Here is a 15,713-nt window from a genome sequence, read left to right on the forward strand (position 1 = left end):
TGGTAGGGGGTTCTGGCACAATCACGTCTATGGTCCCATTTCCAGTTGCCTGTGTCGAAGTAGCTCAAGTCTGTGTACTCAGGGCCCCAAAGTCTTTTTCAAAGCACCAGTCATGTGAGCTTTGTCATCTTATATGTAAACCGGCTACTTGATTATTTTTTGCCAATCTGACACAATATATGTTGATATGCATTCTTAAACTGCTTTCCGTCTTGTGCAGTATACGTCCTAAAAACATGAGTAGCTATTAATGTATTTATAAATTCTAATGCACAAGATAATGTCAGAATGTTCTTGATGTAAAATGATGTATAGGAAAACATCAAGTATCTGGTTTGGCACTTGCCATAAATAACAGTTTTTAAATCCTATATTCTAAAAACAGCGCATATTATATTTCAAATTCTTTATATTTTTATTCATTGTACTATACATAAATGACTTAATTTACTCTACGAAACTCACCATCTCCTGATTATTTATAGCTTTAGTGGCTATTAATAATTCATGCATAAATGGTGAATAACTGCATCATGAAAATAATCCTAGAATATTGCTCTATGAATATGTATGGCATTATTGTAGTGTTCATCTTTCACAAGTTGTGAGAAAGGAAGATGGGTACAAATAAAGCATACAGTAAGTGTCCTATTCATAAAAAGGTTATTTCTGCAATTGCTATGTGAACATAATATTCTCCATAGAGAATGTGGAATAGGGTATTAGGTGATGCAGTGCATTATCATTTCACTGCTAGAGTCCTGGGTTCAAAGGCTTTTGAATGTTATTGCTTCTACAATTTTAGGGCTGAGCCTATGCAAAGACTCCCATTGGGAGCTGGATCTGATCCATAGGGAGGCAGACTGTATATTAGCAATGACGATATAAGGTAATTTTGACATCTTCTGTTTTTTTGTGGGTTTTTTTGTGTGTGTGTGTTTGTTTTTTTTTTTTGTTTTTTTTTTTTGAGGTATGAGTTGGGTAAGTGCAGGGACCTCCTCAAATTTGCATATGACATAGTGGGCCTGATCCTCAGCTAGATGTAAATGGTTGTAGCTCCACAATGGAAGAGGTGGTCCCCATTGCCACTAGCTGAGTATCTGCAAAACTACTAGACAGTCCTGGAGCAATGATCAAAAATTGAACATAAAGCATAATATGGACGTAGATTATACAGTTTTGTATGCAGTACATAAAAACATAATAATGGCCTTACTGGTCAAACCAATGGTTCATCTAGCCCAGAATCCCATCTTCTATCAGTGGCCACTGCCAGATGCTTCAGAAGAAATGCATAGAACAGGACAATTTAAAGTAATCTAGCCCCTGTCATCCAGTCCTATCTTCTGTCAGTTGGAAGTTTAGGCACACCCGGAACGTGGGGACACAATGCTCTATATGTGAACTATTCTGTTGCAATGCCTCTGTGTAGGCAGCTCCAAATTGCATTGGCTTTTTCATTCTCATATTGCACTCTAGAGATACCTAATTTATCATCCACTATTATGCTTATTCTCTCTCAAGATTACTGCTTCCCAGGTTATCACCCTTCCACTGAATGTATTTTGAATTATTTCCCCCAGCTTTCATTTCAAAGTTGAATCTCATTTTATTATTTGCTGGTCATGGTTTTAATCAGTGTGATAGGTCCCTTAGCATTATTTTTCTGCTCTGTCCTCACTGGTGGACTCAACTTTTCATGTCAGATGTTTTCATAGATTCATAGATTTTAAGTCCAGAAGGGACAATTGTAATATCCTAGTCTGACCTCCTGCATAACACAGGCCATAAGATTTCCCTGTATTAATTCCTGCTTCAGATCAAATAGCTGTGTTTGAATTAGAGCATACCTTTTGGAAAAATATTCAATCTTGATTTAAAATTTGCCAGTGATGGAGACTCCAAGAGAACCTTTGGTAAGTTGTGCCAATGGTTATTTACCTTCTCTCAAAAATGTGTGCTTTATTTCCAGTCTGAATTTGTCTAGCTTCAGCCTCCAGCAATTGGATCTTATAACAGGGGGGGGGGGAGGGATAGCTCAGTGGTTTGCGCATTGGCTTGCTAAACCCAGGGTTGTAAGTTCAATCCTTGAGGGGGCCACCTAGGGATTTGGGGCAAAATCAGTACTTGGTCCTGCTAGTGAAGGCAGGGGGCTGGACTCAATGACCTTTCAAGGTCCCTTCCAGCTCTAGGAGATGGGATATCTCCATTTATTTATAACATCTTTTTTTCTGCTAGATCAAAGAGACCTCTATTATCAAATTTCTGTCCTCCGTGTATGTACTTGTAGACTGCAATCAAGTCACCCCTCAACCTTCTAGTGGATAAGCTAAATAGATAGAGTGCCTTAAGTCTTAATTTTTTACCTGGGGTTCTTTCAACGTGAAGCTCTTGGTAATTTGGCATCAGGAAATAAATCAGTGCAGACACGGCCATCCAACCAATAGATGGCTGGCACAAACAGTGCAACACAAAAGTGCTTTCACTTAAAGCTATACTTTACTTAGTCTCAAGCACTTACACATGTCTGCAACAGGTTAGTAACACACCCCCAACTCTCAATAATTACTGAAGTTGGATGTGGCTCTCGAGTGGCACAGCGGCAGTCTTTGGATGGCCAATCTTCCATCTGCTAGAGGGACTACAAGATGTGTCCAGAGGGAAAGTCCCAGAAGAGTCCAACTACCCCAAACTTTCTTCCCTTATGTATTCATTGTTATTACAATAACACATCACTCAAATAAAACTTGTTAAGCAAGCAATTTCAAAGGTTAAGCAAGAGGTTTCCTTCTGATCATCAATTAGCCAGATGTGTTTTTTCAGAGTTTGCATGCCTTGAGGCCCTGACAGACACATCCCTGAGGGCACATATAGACAAGCTTTCTGTTTTTCTAAATGCATACCTCAGCAATTTCAACGGAGATTTCATCATGAAGGACTCGGGGTCAAGCTGTCCTTTCTGTGGCACCCAAACTCCCTCCCCTCTTGACTCGGTCATGCTATGACTGCTGCATAGCCCCTGTTACGTATGCCTGCTAGCTTGGCTACTTTTAGCAATATGCAGTAGTGGTTTGGGCACTTTACCGGTCTGCCAAAATCTCCCTGTATATATTAATATAAGGCATGATTTCCAATCCTTTAACCGTTCTGTTGCCCTTTGCTATAGTCTCTCCAATTTTTCAACATACTTCTTGAACTCTGGGCACCAGAACTGGACACAGCATTCCAGTGGCATTACATCAGTGCCAAGTAATATAACAGCTCTCCTCCTATTTGCCCTGCCTCTTTTTATACATCTGGCTGCATCTACATTGGTAGTTTTGAGTAAATCTTTCATCATTGTACAAGGCACTAGTATTAGTGTAACCCTTCTGCCAGGCCGAGCTGACAGCAGCAAGGGCTGGGTTAGGTACATAGGGGTTCCCTTTCAACAATACAATGCAAAACCAGCTCGAGCCCCCACCCAGTGTCCTGGGAAAATTATACACATACCCCTGGGCGCCTCAAAGAGGCAATACTTCCCCTCTCGCAAGCACAGCATTTCGGTGTAGCAAAAATTTTTAATAACATGAGGTAAACAACTCAGCATTAAATTGGGAAAACGGCACAATTAGGGTTCATAAACACAAACCATGAACCAGAAGACCCACCCCCAAGCAGATCGGGCCATATCTTTTCCCTTTGGTTCTAGAGTCCAGCAACCCAAAGTCACCCCTCCCACAGTTTCTGTCCTTGGTCAGTGCAGCCCCCCTCCCAAGTTCAGAAGTTCATCTGCAGAGTTTACCTCCCAGCCTGGAGGTATGGGGGCTCCTTACATGCTCTGCTGCTCATGTTGACAGCTGATTACCACACCTCTCTGTGGGGTTCGGCTGCAGTCTTCAGTGCAAGCCGCTCCTCTCTGCTAGCCATCTTGCTAGCTGCTCACCAATATGTCTTCAGCCCCACCTTCCCCGCCCCACCACTTAACATAGCTCTCAGTGATTTCAGCTCTTAGTGACTGTCAAGGCTGCTTCCCCACTTTGAACTTGAGGGTACAAATGTGGGGGCCTGCATGAAAACTTCTAAGCTTAACTACCAGCTTAGATCTGGTCTGCTGCCACCATTCCCAAGTGGATTCCCTTCCCTGGGAAGCCTTGAGAAACTTTTCACCAATTCTCTGGTGAATACAGATCCAAACCCCTTGGATCTTAAAACAAGGAGAAATTAACCATCCCCCCTCCTTCCTTTCACCAACTCCGGGTGAATACAAATCCAACCCCCTTGGATCGAAAAACAAGGAAAAATCAATCAGGTTCTTAAAAAGAAGGCTTTTAATTAAAGAAAAAGGTAAAAATCATCTCTGTAAAATCAGTATGGAAAATAACTTTACAGGATAATCAAACTTAAAGAGCTCAGAGGACCTCCCTCTAGCCTCAGGTTCAAAGTATAGCAAACAAAGATAAACACTCTAGTAAAAGGTACATTTACAAGTTGAGAAAACAAAGGAAAACTAAGACGCCTTGCCTGGCTATTTACTTACAAGTTTGAAATAGGAGAGACTTGTTTAGAAAGATGTGGAGAACCTGGATTGATGTCTGGTCCCTCTCAGTCCCAAGAGCGAACAACAACCAAACAAAGAGCACAAACAAAAGCCTTCCCCGCCCCCCAAGATTTGAAAGTATCTTGTCCCCTTATTGGTCCTTTGGGTCAGATGCCAGCCAGGTTACCTGAGCTTCTTAACCCTTTACAGGGAAAAGGATTTTGGAGTCTCTGGCCAGGAGAGATTTTATAGTATTGTACACAGGACAGCTGTTACCCTTCCCTTTATAGTTATGACAGTGACTTCAGCTCATAGTAGGGGCACCTCAGTGCTAGTGCACCACTAGCCCAAAATCGGTCTAATGCTTAGACCTAGGTATCAATGTTCAGCTCTGCAGCACATAGTCAAAATTAATTCTGTTATTATACCATGAAAAGAGGAGAAGTCAAAGTGGTGTTTGGGAGCCTCAAAAGGTGACCCATACTACCACATACAAATACCTATCCCCAACCCCTCTTAACTCACTGGGTTTTGGAACCCATGTCCCTTGCCTAGTGAGTGCTACTTAGTTGAGGGTGAGTCCCTCCGTCATAAAATGCCAAGTACAGTTCTACTGTCCTTGATTCCCATAACCAGGATAACAACACTTTATTACTCCTGCCCGAATAACAAAGAGACAGGGGATCCCACAGCAGCCAAAGTGACCATTTGGGCAAGCAGTCCCATTGTGCTAGGTAGGGTGGGTGTGCCCATGCAGATGAGATCAGCCCCTGAAGTCCTTTTCCACAGCTCACCACCAGGTGTCAGGGTAGAGCCTGTTCTGACTCTGTTTACATCAGGAATGATTAAGGCTGCGATTCTGTCATGGAGGTTGCAGATTCCGTGACTTTCCATGACCTCTGTGACTTCGGCAGCTGCAATGGCCAGTGTGTCTGGCCACGGGGACCGCCTGAACAGCAGCCGGTATGCTGGCCCCGGGCAGATCTAGATATCATGGTGGTACTAACTCCAGTGGCTGGTCCACACTTGCACTCCTGCTTTTGCAAGAATTAATTGATTTGCACTGTTGCTAACGCAACTGTGGTAAATTTACCAATAATTGTATACAAGGCCTTTGGCCACTGTGAGGTAGAAGTGATCTATCAGTAGAATAGAAAGGACTTTTTTGTTTTTATTCAGCAACTTATCCAGCTTTCAGGTTGCACTATTGAGCAGGTATAGGTGTTTTGCCATAATTTTCTAACAACATTGGACTCAGCAACTGCTGCAGCTGTGGTAGCATAGATAAAAGCGAGACAGGCATTAGAATTGAAATTTGTCATGATGCAGAAACTTTCACATTTTAAGAGAACTGAAACTTCCTTAAATCTCATTTAATCAAAGCTGAAAGAAAAGAGCATCAACAAAGCAATTAAATCTGATTTTGAAAAGGTGACTTCCTTAAGATGAAGAAATACTGACATAGTCAATTGCTTTTTTAATAGTGAAGAATTTCCTCTATTAATTTGGTTAGCAGGGGTTGGGCCTTGAGAGGTATTTTAACTCTATTATTCTGTCTTGGGAATGGAATGTTTAATTATTTTTATGATCATCATATTGCTTAGGGACTTTACATATTGAATTACAATTGCTAATGAACATCTTCCAAAGAATTATAGTTCTGCTTAGTGTTTCTTAAAAGGATTAAAAAATAACAAGAAAAACACAGAAGAAGCAATGAAATGAGAAAAAGAGCATTCATTCTGGACAAGTGCCAGCCAATGGCTTCCCTTAAGCTCTGATGATTTCCCAAAGTTACCAACTCAACAATATGGATCTATATTGTGGGGAGGAAATATTGTGTTTATCATGGGGGATTTCAATCTGAGGGGTGTATGCTGGAGGTCTCATGCTGTCACTAGGAAAATATCTTTGAAGTTTCTAAACGTTATAGATAACTTTCTAGTACACATAAAGTATTGTGTAAACAACACAGAGTAATTCTATATTAGACCTGATTCTGATGGATAAAGATGAATTGATAACTGAACTAAATATTGATAGTTGCCTAGAAGCAAGTTATCACAAACTAATTTCATTTGTTCTGTGCAAAAAGAATATAGTCCCAAGCAATATCATGTAATATTGCTGATTTGTGCTTACTGCTATGAGCTACTTAATTTTTTTAGTTATTATATCTATATATTATTTGTTTTGTTTTTTTTCATTTAATCTCTTAACCAGGATTTTTTTTAACTAAAAATAAAGTTGCATAATTGCAGGGGGTCCCTAATAAAGTATTCTTAAACAGCTGATTTTATCATTCACATTTGGATGTTTAAATATTAGAGAACAGGTTAGACAAACGCCTGTCATGGATGGTCTAGATCAGGGATCGGCAACCTTTTGCACGTGGCCCATCAAAGAAATCCGCTGGTGGGCCAGGATGGTTTGTTTACGTGCAGCGTCCGCAGGTTTGGCTGATTGCAGCTCCCACTGGCCGCGGTTTACCGTTCCAGGCCAATGGGGGCTGCAGGAAGCAGCGCGGGCCGAGGGGTGTGCTGGCTGCCACTTCCTGCAGCCCCCATTGGCCTGGAATGGTGAACTGCAGCCAATGGAAGCTGCCATCCGCCAAACCTGCATACACTGGAGGTAAACAAACCGTCCTGGCCCGCCAGCAGATTTCACTGATGGGCCGCGTGCCAAAGGTTGCCAATCCCTGGTCTACTTAATACTTAGTCCTATCTTGAGTGCAGGGGACTAGACTAGATGACCTCTCGAGGTCCCTTCCATTCCATGATTCTATGATATTTCCTCCCAGTCAGTTCTGCTCACTTTGTTTTCATTTCTAGGAAACTGGCCCTTTTAAAGATCAACTATATATATGATAGCTCATAGCAAGGAGTACAAATCACCAGTGAGGAATCACAAACAATTGATAAGGTAAGCTAAAGGTATTTATATAAAATATATATCTAACTATCCTGGAGTAAGGACAATAAGAAGGAATTCTTGAAATGTATCAGGAGAAAAAAAAATAGGTCCAAAACCAGAAAAAGATAATAAAATTATTAATCATGATGCAGAAAAGGTAACCGTATTGAATAAATATGTCTGTTCTATATTTTGAATGAAGTAGGATGTTATACTCATTCATTACAGTGATAAAGAAATACTTTCTATTCCATCAGTAACTAGGGAGGATGTTAAAAAGCATCCAATAAGGTTAAACATTTTAAAATCTGAAGAATTGGATAACTTGTTCCCAAGAGTATTAAAATAATTGGCCATTGGGCTCTCTAAACCATTAAGGGTGAATTTTAACAAATCTTGGAATACAGGGGAAGTTAAAAGAGATTGGTAAAAAAATAAAGCTAATATTGTGCTAATATTCAAAAGGGTAAGTGAGATGACCCTGGTAACTATGAGTTAGTTAATGTAACATGGACATGAGGCAAAATTATGGAAAAGCTGATATTGGATACAATCAGTAAAATATTAAAAAGATGGTAACATAATTAAGAACAATTAAAATGGATTTAAGAAAAATAGGTTTTGCCAAACTATCTTGGCATTTTTTATGATATTATGAGTTTGGTTAATAAAGGTAACTGGGTTGATATATTCTGATTTCTGTAAAGCATTTGACTTAGTCCCATATGATACTCTGATTAAAAATAGTATTATACTAAATAAAATGTAGCCCATATAAAATGGATTTAAAAACTAATTGATAGATTTAAAAAAGTAATTTTAAATGAGAACTCATAATCTAATGGAGGTATTTCAAATGGGGTCCTGTAGGGATCTGTTTATGGTCCAATGCCATTCAATATATTTATCAAAGCTCTGTAAGAAAATATAAAATATATTTTGGTTAAATGAGTAGAAATTAGCAAAAATTGGAGGAGTGGTAAATAATGATGGGGCCAAGTCAGTTATACTAACTGTGCAGTCAGTCAAACTAATTTAAACTACATGCATTTTAATACAGCCATTTGGAAGGCAAGATCATACATATAGGAACAAAGAATGTAGGTTACATGTATAAAAAGGAGGATTGTAACCAAGAAAGCAGAGACTCTGAAAAGGATCTAGGAGGTCATGGAATATAATCAATTGAACATTATTGGAATACTGTATCTTGTAATGATGTCCACACTTCAAACAAGATTTTGACAGATTGGAATGGGATTAGAAAATAGTATAAGAATTATCTGAGGTCTGGAAAATATGCCTTATAGTGCATGGAAGGAAGCTCAACCTATTTAGTTTATTGAAGAAAATGTTAAGAGGTAACTTGATCATGGGCTACAATCCCTGGGAAAGGGATTTCTGAAAACAGATGGCTCATTAATCTGCCAGAAACAGCATAATGAGATCCAATGGTTGGAATCTGAAGCTGGACAAATTCAGACTAGGAAAAAGGCTAATTTTTTTAACAGCGAGGGTAATTAACCATTGAAAAAACTCACTTAGGGAAATGGAGGATTCTGCATCACCAGCAGTCTTAAAGCCAAGACTGGAGGTCTTTTTAGAAGATATAGCTCAAACCAAAGTTAAGGGTTACATTCAGAAATTATTGGGTGAAGGTCTTTGGTATATGTAATGGAGTAGTTTAGACCAGATGATCATACTGGTTCCTTCTGGCCTTAAAAGCTATGAATTTATGAATTTCCATATTTGACTTCTTTTATCTCTAAACTCAGTGAGACAATTGCAGGAATAATATAGGGAATCAGAATGATCAATTGCATGACTTATTCAGAGAAGAAAATTTTGTTTTCGGTTTTCTCTCCTGTTGCATGTCACACAGACATTTTAGTTACTATCTTCCCCTCTAAATATGCAATCTTTCTCCCATTGTCTCTGTTCAAACACTCATTTTAAAAGCTTTTCTCCTCAGCTTCTCAGTTAGAATTTTTACTTTTTAAATAAGAACTGATGTTTGTAACTTCACATTCTATGCTATATTCTATTAATCTCTTTGACTCTCCAGCTTTTTGAAAGACCCAAAAAGTTTAAACATCGTATTTACTTAGTGCCAAATCTTCTTCAGACCTACTCTGGAGAGGCTTTGACCAGTACTAGTTGAAGTCAATGAAAAAGACTCCCATTGACTTCACTTGGTGTTGAATCAGGCCCAAATTACAGAGGATCCTAGAATCATTGAAACCAGTACTTTAATTTCAAGTGCATTGGAGGTGAAGGTGGGGGTATCTAAATTCTTCATAGGTGGTTTACACCACCTATACACTGCCGACCATAGCTTTGTAAGGGCTCTTGATGCAGTTATATGCAGTGGCTCTTTGGTGTGGCAGAGTGGGATTAGAGAATTCATCACTGCTTGGATTCTTAGCTCCTTCTGAAGGGAAGGCACAACTGTCACTGAGACTACTCCAGGCCTAAAAATGCAGAGGTGGCTGTGAATTTGCTCTGTTTTCACTTTATGACCTGGAGGTGAGCAACATTCTGTCCCTTGTCCTGGGGAAGTTCCTAGTGTCCAGCCTGACCTAATTATGCTTGGCATTGGTGGTACAATTTGGCTGCTAGTAGAGCAAACGTTATCATTTACCTCAGGTTCACTCACAGCAAGGATAATGGGTGCCTGCAGAGTGGTAAATAAGAAGTGAAAGCTAACTAGGTAAGCTACAATAAGGAAATATTAGGAGGAGTTTATGATATGATTAAGCTAAAGCAGTGCTGAAGTGCTAGGGGAAGGAGCTGTTTGCTTGAGGTGCCATATACTTAGTTTGTAATTCAGCACTCTTCCTAGAATTACTGAAGATTTCATTGTTTTCAAAATAAAACAGAGAGAAAGATTAAAGAAACTTTGTCTGTATTGCCCTGGCTTTTCAAATGTTGCTCTATTACAAAACACATCAAGATGTATAGTCATAAATATGAAGACCCAGTGGCAAGTAGAGGTGGGCTGAACTCCCACTGTTCTTATTCATGTTTGATATCCACACAGTGGGGCATTCAAATGTACAGTTCAGTTGGAACATCTGCTATATTATACTAATAATGGCTTTAGCTTTTCCCATTGAAAATTAGTCTCTATCTTTTTACAGTTTTATCAGGAAACTGGAGTTTCATGGTGTGTCAAAACACAATGTAATGACATAATTCAGTGAAATGAAATACTAGTTTCCTACTGGAAATTCTAAAAGATGCACATCTGTTCTCAGTTGGAAAAACTACAGTTATTATTTCACTAAGTAGCTTCCAAACAGCCACTGAAAAAAGGCTAACATGGTCAGTTGGAGACAACCCTTTATGGTTCAGGATAAAATAGGTGAAGTTTACTTTCTTGGAACCCACATTCTATAAGTTTGCTTTCTTAGAAACTAGAACCTTAGGGTGACCAAAACCTATCCTTCACTGACCACCCTCATTCTGTTCTCCAAAAAATAATCTTGTTCTGTGGAGATGCACTTATCTTTAAATCAAGATAAGTTTTGAAATAAAATATATTATATAGGGTTATCTTTAGCCTCTGGAAACTTTTCTCATTCACTGTTCTTAGGAATTTCCAATATCCCTATCATACTGCACTCATGCAAGCAATGCACTTTGTAGAAGACTCCTTGTCCCAAACCTTTTATAGGTTCCAGACAATCTCCCTTCATTACTGCTTGGGTCTGCTGGGAAGCTAGTCTGAGAGACTGCAAAATCTCATCCAGATAGATTCACCTTAGGTTTAGTCAAACTAAAGTAACAACATTTTACATTTTCTCAGAGACAGCTTTCTCCATCCTGACCCGATTCCTCCCTGACCCTCCTAGGTGTAGACCAGGCCACAGGTTTTTAACAACACATCTATATAAAAAAAATCCTTTTATTTCTTCTAAATTTGTTGTCCTTCAGTTTCACTGATTGCCCCTTGTTTTCTATACATTTAATCACTGTTATTTTGATAGCACCCATTTCTAGAGTACCTCACTATTGAACAGGTAGAGCAAGATACTATTCCCTGTGTAACTGAGTAGTTTAATGAAGTGATCCTAACTCTCCTTTTCTCCACGGTAAATAATCACAGAGTCCAATCTTGCTCCCACTGGAATCAGTGAGTCAAATGTTGCCCTCAGTTTCACTGGTGCAAATGTAGAATTCATGGAGATATTACAGATTTATACTGGAGAGCCAAACAGGGAGTACTATCACAGACTTCAATGACTTCAAAGTAGTGTCATCACCCTTCTATTTGCAGTCTGTCATTTTCTGAGAGGTGGCAAATGTGGTCACTCAAAAATATAACAAGAGACTAACACAGAAACAAGGACTTCATTTGAACAAAGAAGATACAAAAATGTTTTCATTTCTGCTGTTAGTTAACAATGCTCATTTGTAGGGTGATAAACTCTAAAGACTGGAAAGCCATGCACCAGGAACATATCTATTAGGCTGAATGCAATAGTAGACAAGGCCAATGTAATTGAACTGAAAGCATCCAAATAGGATGGATTGACTAGGGATAGTGTAATGTAGATCTCAGCTGGTCTCATTCCTCTCTGAGTTCTGGAAAGAGAAGATAGAACATTTGCTGTAAGTTTGAGTTTCTTTCTGGAACTGTTGAGGAAACTGGAGAAGTAAGCTAGCTGCACAGTTTTAAATCAGCAGGTCCAGATAAATATCATCCCAGAGTTTTAAAAGAGATCACTGAGACACTAACTGGACCATTCATATTGATTTTCAATAATTCTTGGAACACTGGGGAAGTTCGAGAAAACTGGAAGGAAAATAATGTGCCAATATTTTAAAAATGTAAACAGAATGATCCGATAATTATAGGTCTTTCAGCTTGACTTTGGTCCTGGGCAAAATAATAGAGAGGCTAATATACTTATTAATTCTGATTAATCAAGTATTAAAAGAGAGTAATATCATTAATGCTAATCAACATGGATTTATGGAAAAAAGATCCTGTCAAACTATCTGAATATCTTTTTTTGATGAGATCACAAGTTTAGCTCATAACAGTCATAGTATTGATTCAAGATATTTAGATTTCTGTAAGGCATGACTTGGTACCACACAACATTTTGATTAAAAATCTAGAGTGATACAAAATGAACATGGCACACACTAAATCAATAAAAACCTGGCTAACTGATAGGTCTCAACATGTAATTGTAAATGGAAACTCATCATTGAATGGATGTGCCTAAAGTGGGGTCTTGCAGGAATCAGTTCTTGTCCCTATGATATTTAACATTTTTATCAAAGACCTGGAAGAAAACATTAAATCATTACTGATAAAATCTGCAGATGACACAAAAATTGGGGGAGTGGCAAATAATGAAGAGGTCAGATTATTGATACAGACCACTCTGGATAGGTTGGTGAGCCAGGTGCAAGCAAACAATATGTGTTTTAAGAAGGCTAAATGCATGTATCTAGGAACAAAGAATGTAGGCTAGGGAATGGGGAACACTATTTTAGGAAGCAGTGACTAGAAAAGTTTTGGGGATCTTGGTTGATAATCAGCTGAACTAGAGCTCTTATTGTGATGCTATGGCCAAAAGAGTGAATATGATCCTTGGATGTATAAACAATGGAAACTTGAGTAAGAGTAAAGAGGTTATCTTTCCTCCGAATTTGGTACTGGTGCAACCACTGCCAGTCCACTGAGCAGTTCTGGTGTCCACAATTCAGGAAGGATGTTAAGAAATTGGAGAGAGTTCAAAGAAGAACCACGAGAATGATTAAAGAATTAGGAAACCTGCTATATAGTTATAGACTCCGTGAGTTCAACCTATTTATCTTAAGGGGTGACTTGATCACAGTTTATAAATACCCACGAAAGGAGCAAAAATATGATAATAAAGGTCTCTTCAACCTAGCAGACAAAAGTGTCTAGAAGCTAAAGCTAGACAACTTCAGATTAGAAATAATAAGCAATTTTTCAACAGTGTTGGTATTTAACCACTGGAAGGTGGTTGTAGCATATGCTTCATCGCTGGAAATTTTAAAATCAAGATTGGATACTTTTCTAAAAGATCTGCACTAGTTCAAACAGAAATTAATTCAAGGCAGTCCTATGGCCTGTGTTGTGCAGGAGTTTAGACTAAATGATCAGAGTGGTCCCTTGTGGCCTTATAATCTATATAATAATACTTTATGAAAACACAGATCTAACAACATTTCCCCCACTATATGTAGTCCAGCACTAGGTAAGAATGGCTCTGGCTTTCTAGATTCAGATATTCTCTTCTCTGTTACTAGTTTTACACTAGTACATACCCAGATCTAGATATTTCCCATTGTAATAAGCACCTGGACCATCCTGAATTTCACTATGGTTACTTTGTGCCACTACAGCAGTTCAAACAGGTGTAAAGGCTATTGTCACAGTGTCTGGTGTGGCTCATGACCATGAGTGCCTGGCTCATGACCATGGGTGCCTAGCTCAGGGCAAACTGTCAAAAAGCAGGGCAGACACCCCAAACTGCTGGTGTGTTCTATAAATAGATTTCACCAAGGCAGTAACAAATGTGAACTCCTGGATCACTATACCAGTCTTACCATGGAGTCAGAGACAGTCCCCCTAGCCTTTCGAGGCTATCTTGCCACCCAGACAAACTGGACTTAATGATAATGGTCACTTAGACCAAAAATCACATTACATTTAGGTTGCATCCAGTTCTGAGAGACCAGTCACTTACCCCAGATTAATCTAGATTTTACACCAAAGACAACACTTGTAGCCAATTCTATAGTAAACTAACTAAATATTTATTAGCTAAGAAAAGGAAGTAAGAGTTATTGTGAGGTTAAAGCTGGTAAAATACATGCACAGTTTGTTCCAAATGGAGGCAGTGATGTAATAATCTACCAGTTTCCCAAAAGTGTTTTCAGGTTACCCAGATTGTCTCCGGTTTGCATCTGGTACACTTTCCTGTAAGAGTACAAATAGTTCAGAGACGCAGGATCTTTCCTTGAATTGACTTTTATAGTTTCTTCTTACAGAAAAGAAGCTGACAGTATCACGCCGCTCGTGGGCTTTTTCTTTGATGACAGAGAGTGAAGAATTCATTTTGAGACTTTGACACCCGATCATCACTCACAATGACCACTTGCTTTGAAATTAGCACTCTTCTATTAAAGTTCTTCATTTGCATTCCATATGGCTTATTTCTCATTTGATGGGTTATTTAATTACAGGGGTATACACAAGGTAAACGTTTGCTGCTATATTATAATGGGATACAGATAAGTGAAAACAATGCAAGTAACATTCCATTACTTTTCTTGTGGTTTAAATACTAAATACACTCTTATACATTTAACAATCATTTTGATCTATACTAATACACAAGTGGATTGACCTGGCTATGCATTTTTAAGCATTCAGTGAAGCCTGGGGTTTTGGCATGATCTGGCACCTGGTCTGCCAGTGTCACAGCTATGAACCTGACCCCAGGAGGAGTCCTCCTATGTGGGTGAACCCTCAGATGGAGTAAGGCTGTTGTAATAGCTCCTATGAAATCCCCCAATTTGTCCACAGGATAGGTGGCTTATCTGGGAAAAGGGGAACATTGCTGCAGTGTTTCTGCATCCCGGTGATTCCTAGCTGGTGGAATGACAGTTTGGGGCTGTTGGTAACTGAATCTAAGCAAAGGAGCCTTGAGGCTGCTCTATATTACTCTGAAGACTGGACAGCCAGTAGCTATACAATCCCTTAGTAGCTGTTCTCTAATTGCTCTAACTGTAAAGGGTCAAAAAGTCTCACTGCTATGCATAGGTAAAAGGAAGTGAGTGGGCACCTGGCCAAAAGAGCCAATGGGAAGGCTAGAGCTTTTAAAAATTGAAACAACTCCCCTTTTGTCTGTCTGTCTGTTGTTCTCCCAGGGAGAGGCGGACAGGGCAGAGCTATGCTGTAAGAAGCTTTAGCCAGGTATGAAAAAAATCATCAGTATCATACCTAGAAACTATTCATTTAAAACCCCAGATATGTAAGTAGATCAGGAAATGTCTAGGAAGACGCGATTAAGTTTATCCCTTTTATTCCTTTATAGCTTGTGGTGCTTTTGTTTTGCTTGTAACTTTTAAGCTGGACCTCAAGAAAGCTATTCTTGGTGCTTAATCGTTGTAGTTTTGTTTTGTTTTTAATCTAGCAATAGCCTGAGTTCCCAGATGTATTTTCTTTCTTTCTTTCTTTTTTTTAAACAAAATTTACCCTTTTTAAGAACAGAATTGGATATTTGTGTCT

The sequence above is a fragment of the Malaclemys terrapin genome, chromosome 2 (assembly GCF_027887155.1).
Source record: "Malaclemys terrapin pileata isolate rMalTer1 chromosome 2, rMalTer1.hap1, whole genome shotgun sequence".
Lineage (NCBI taxonomy): Eukaryota > Metazoa > Chordata > Testudines > Emydidae > Malaclemys > Malaclemys terrapin.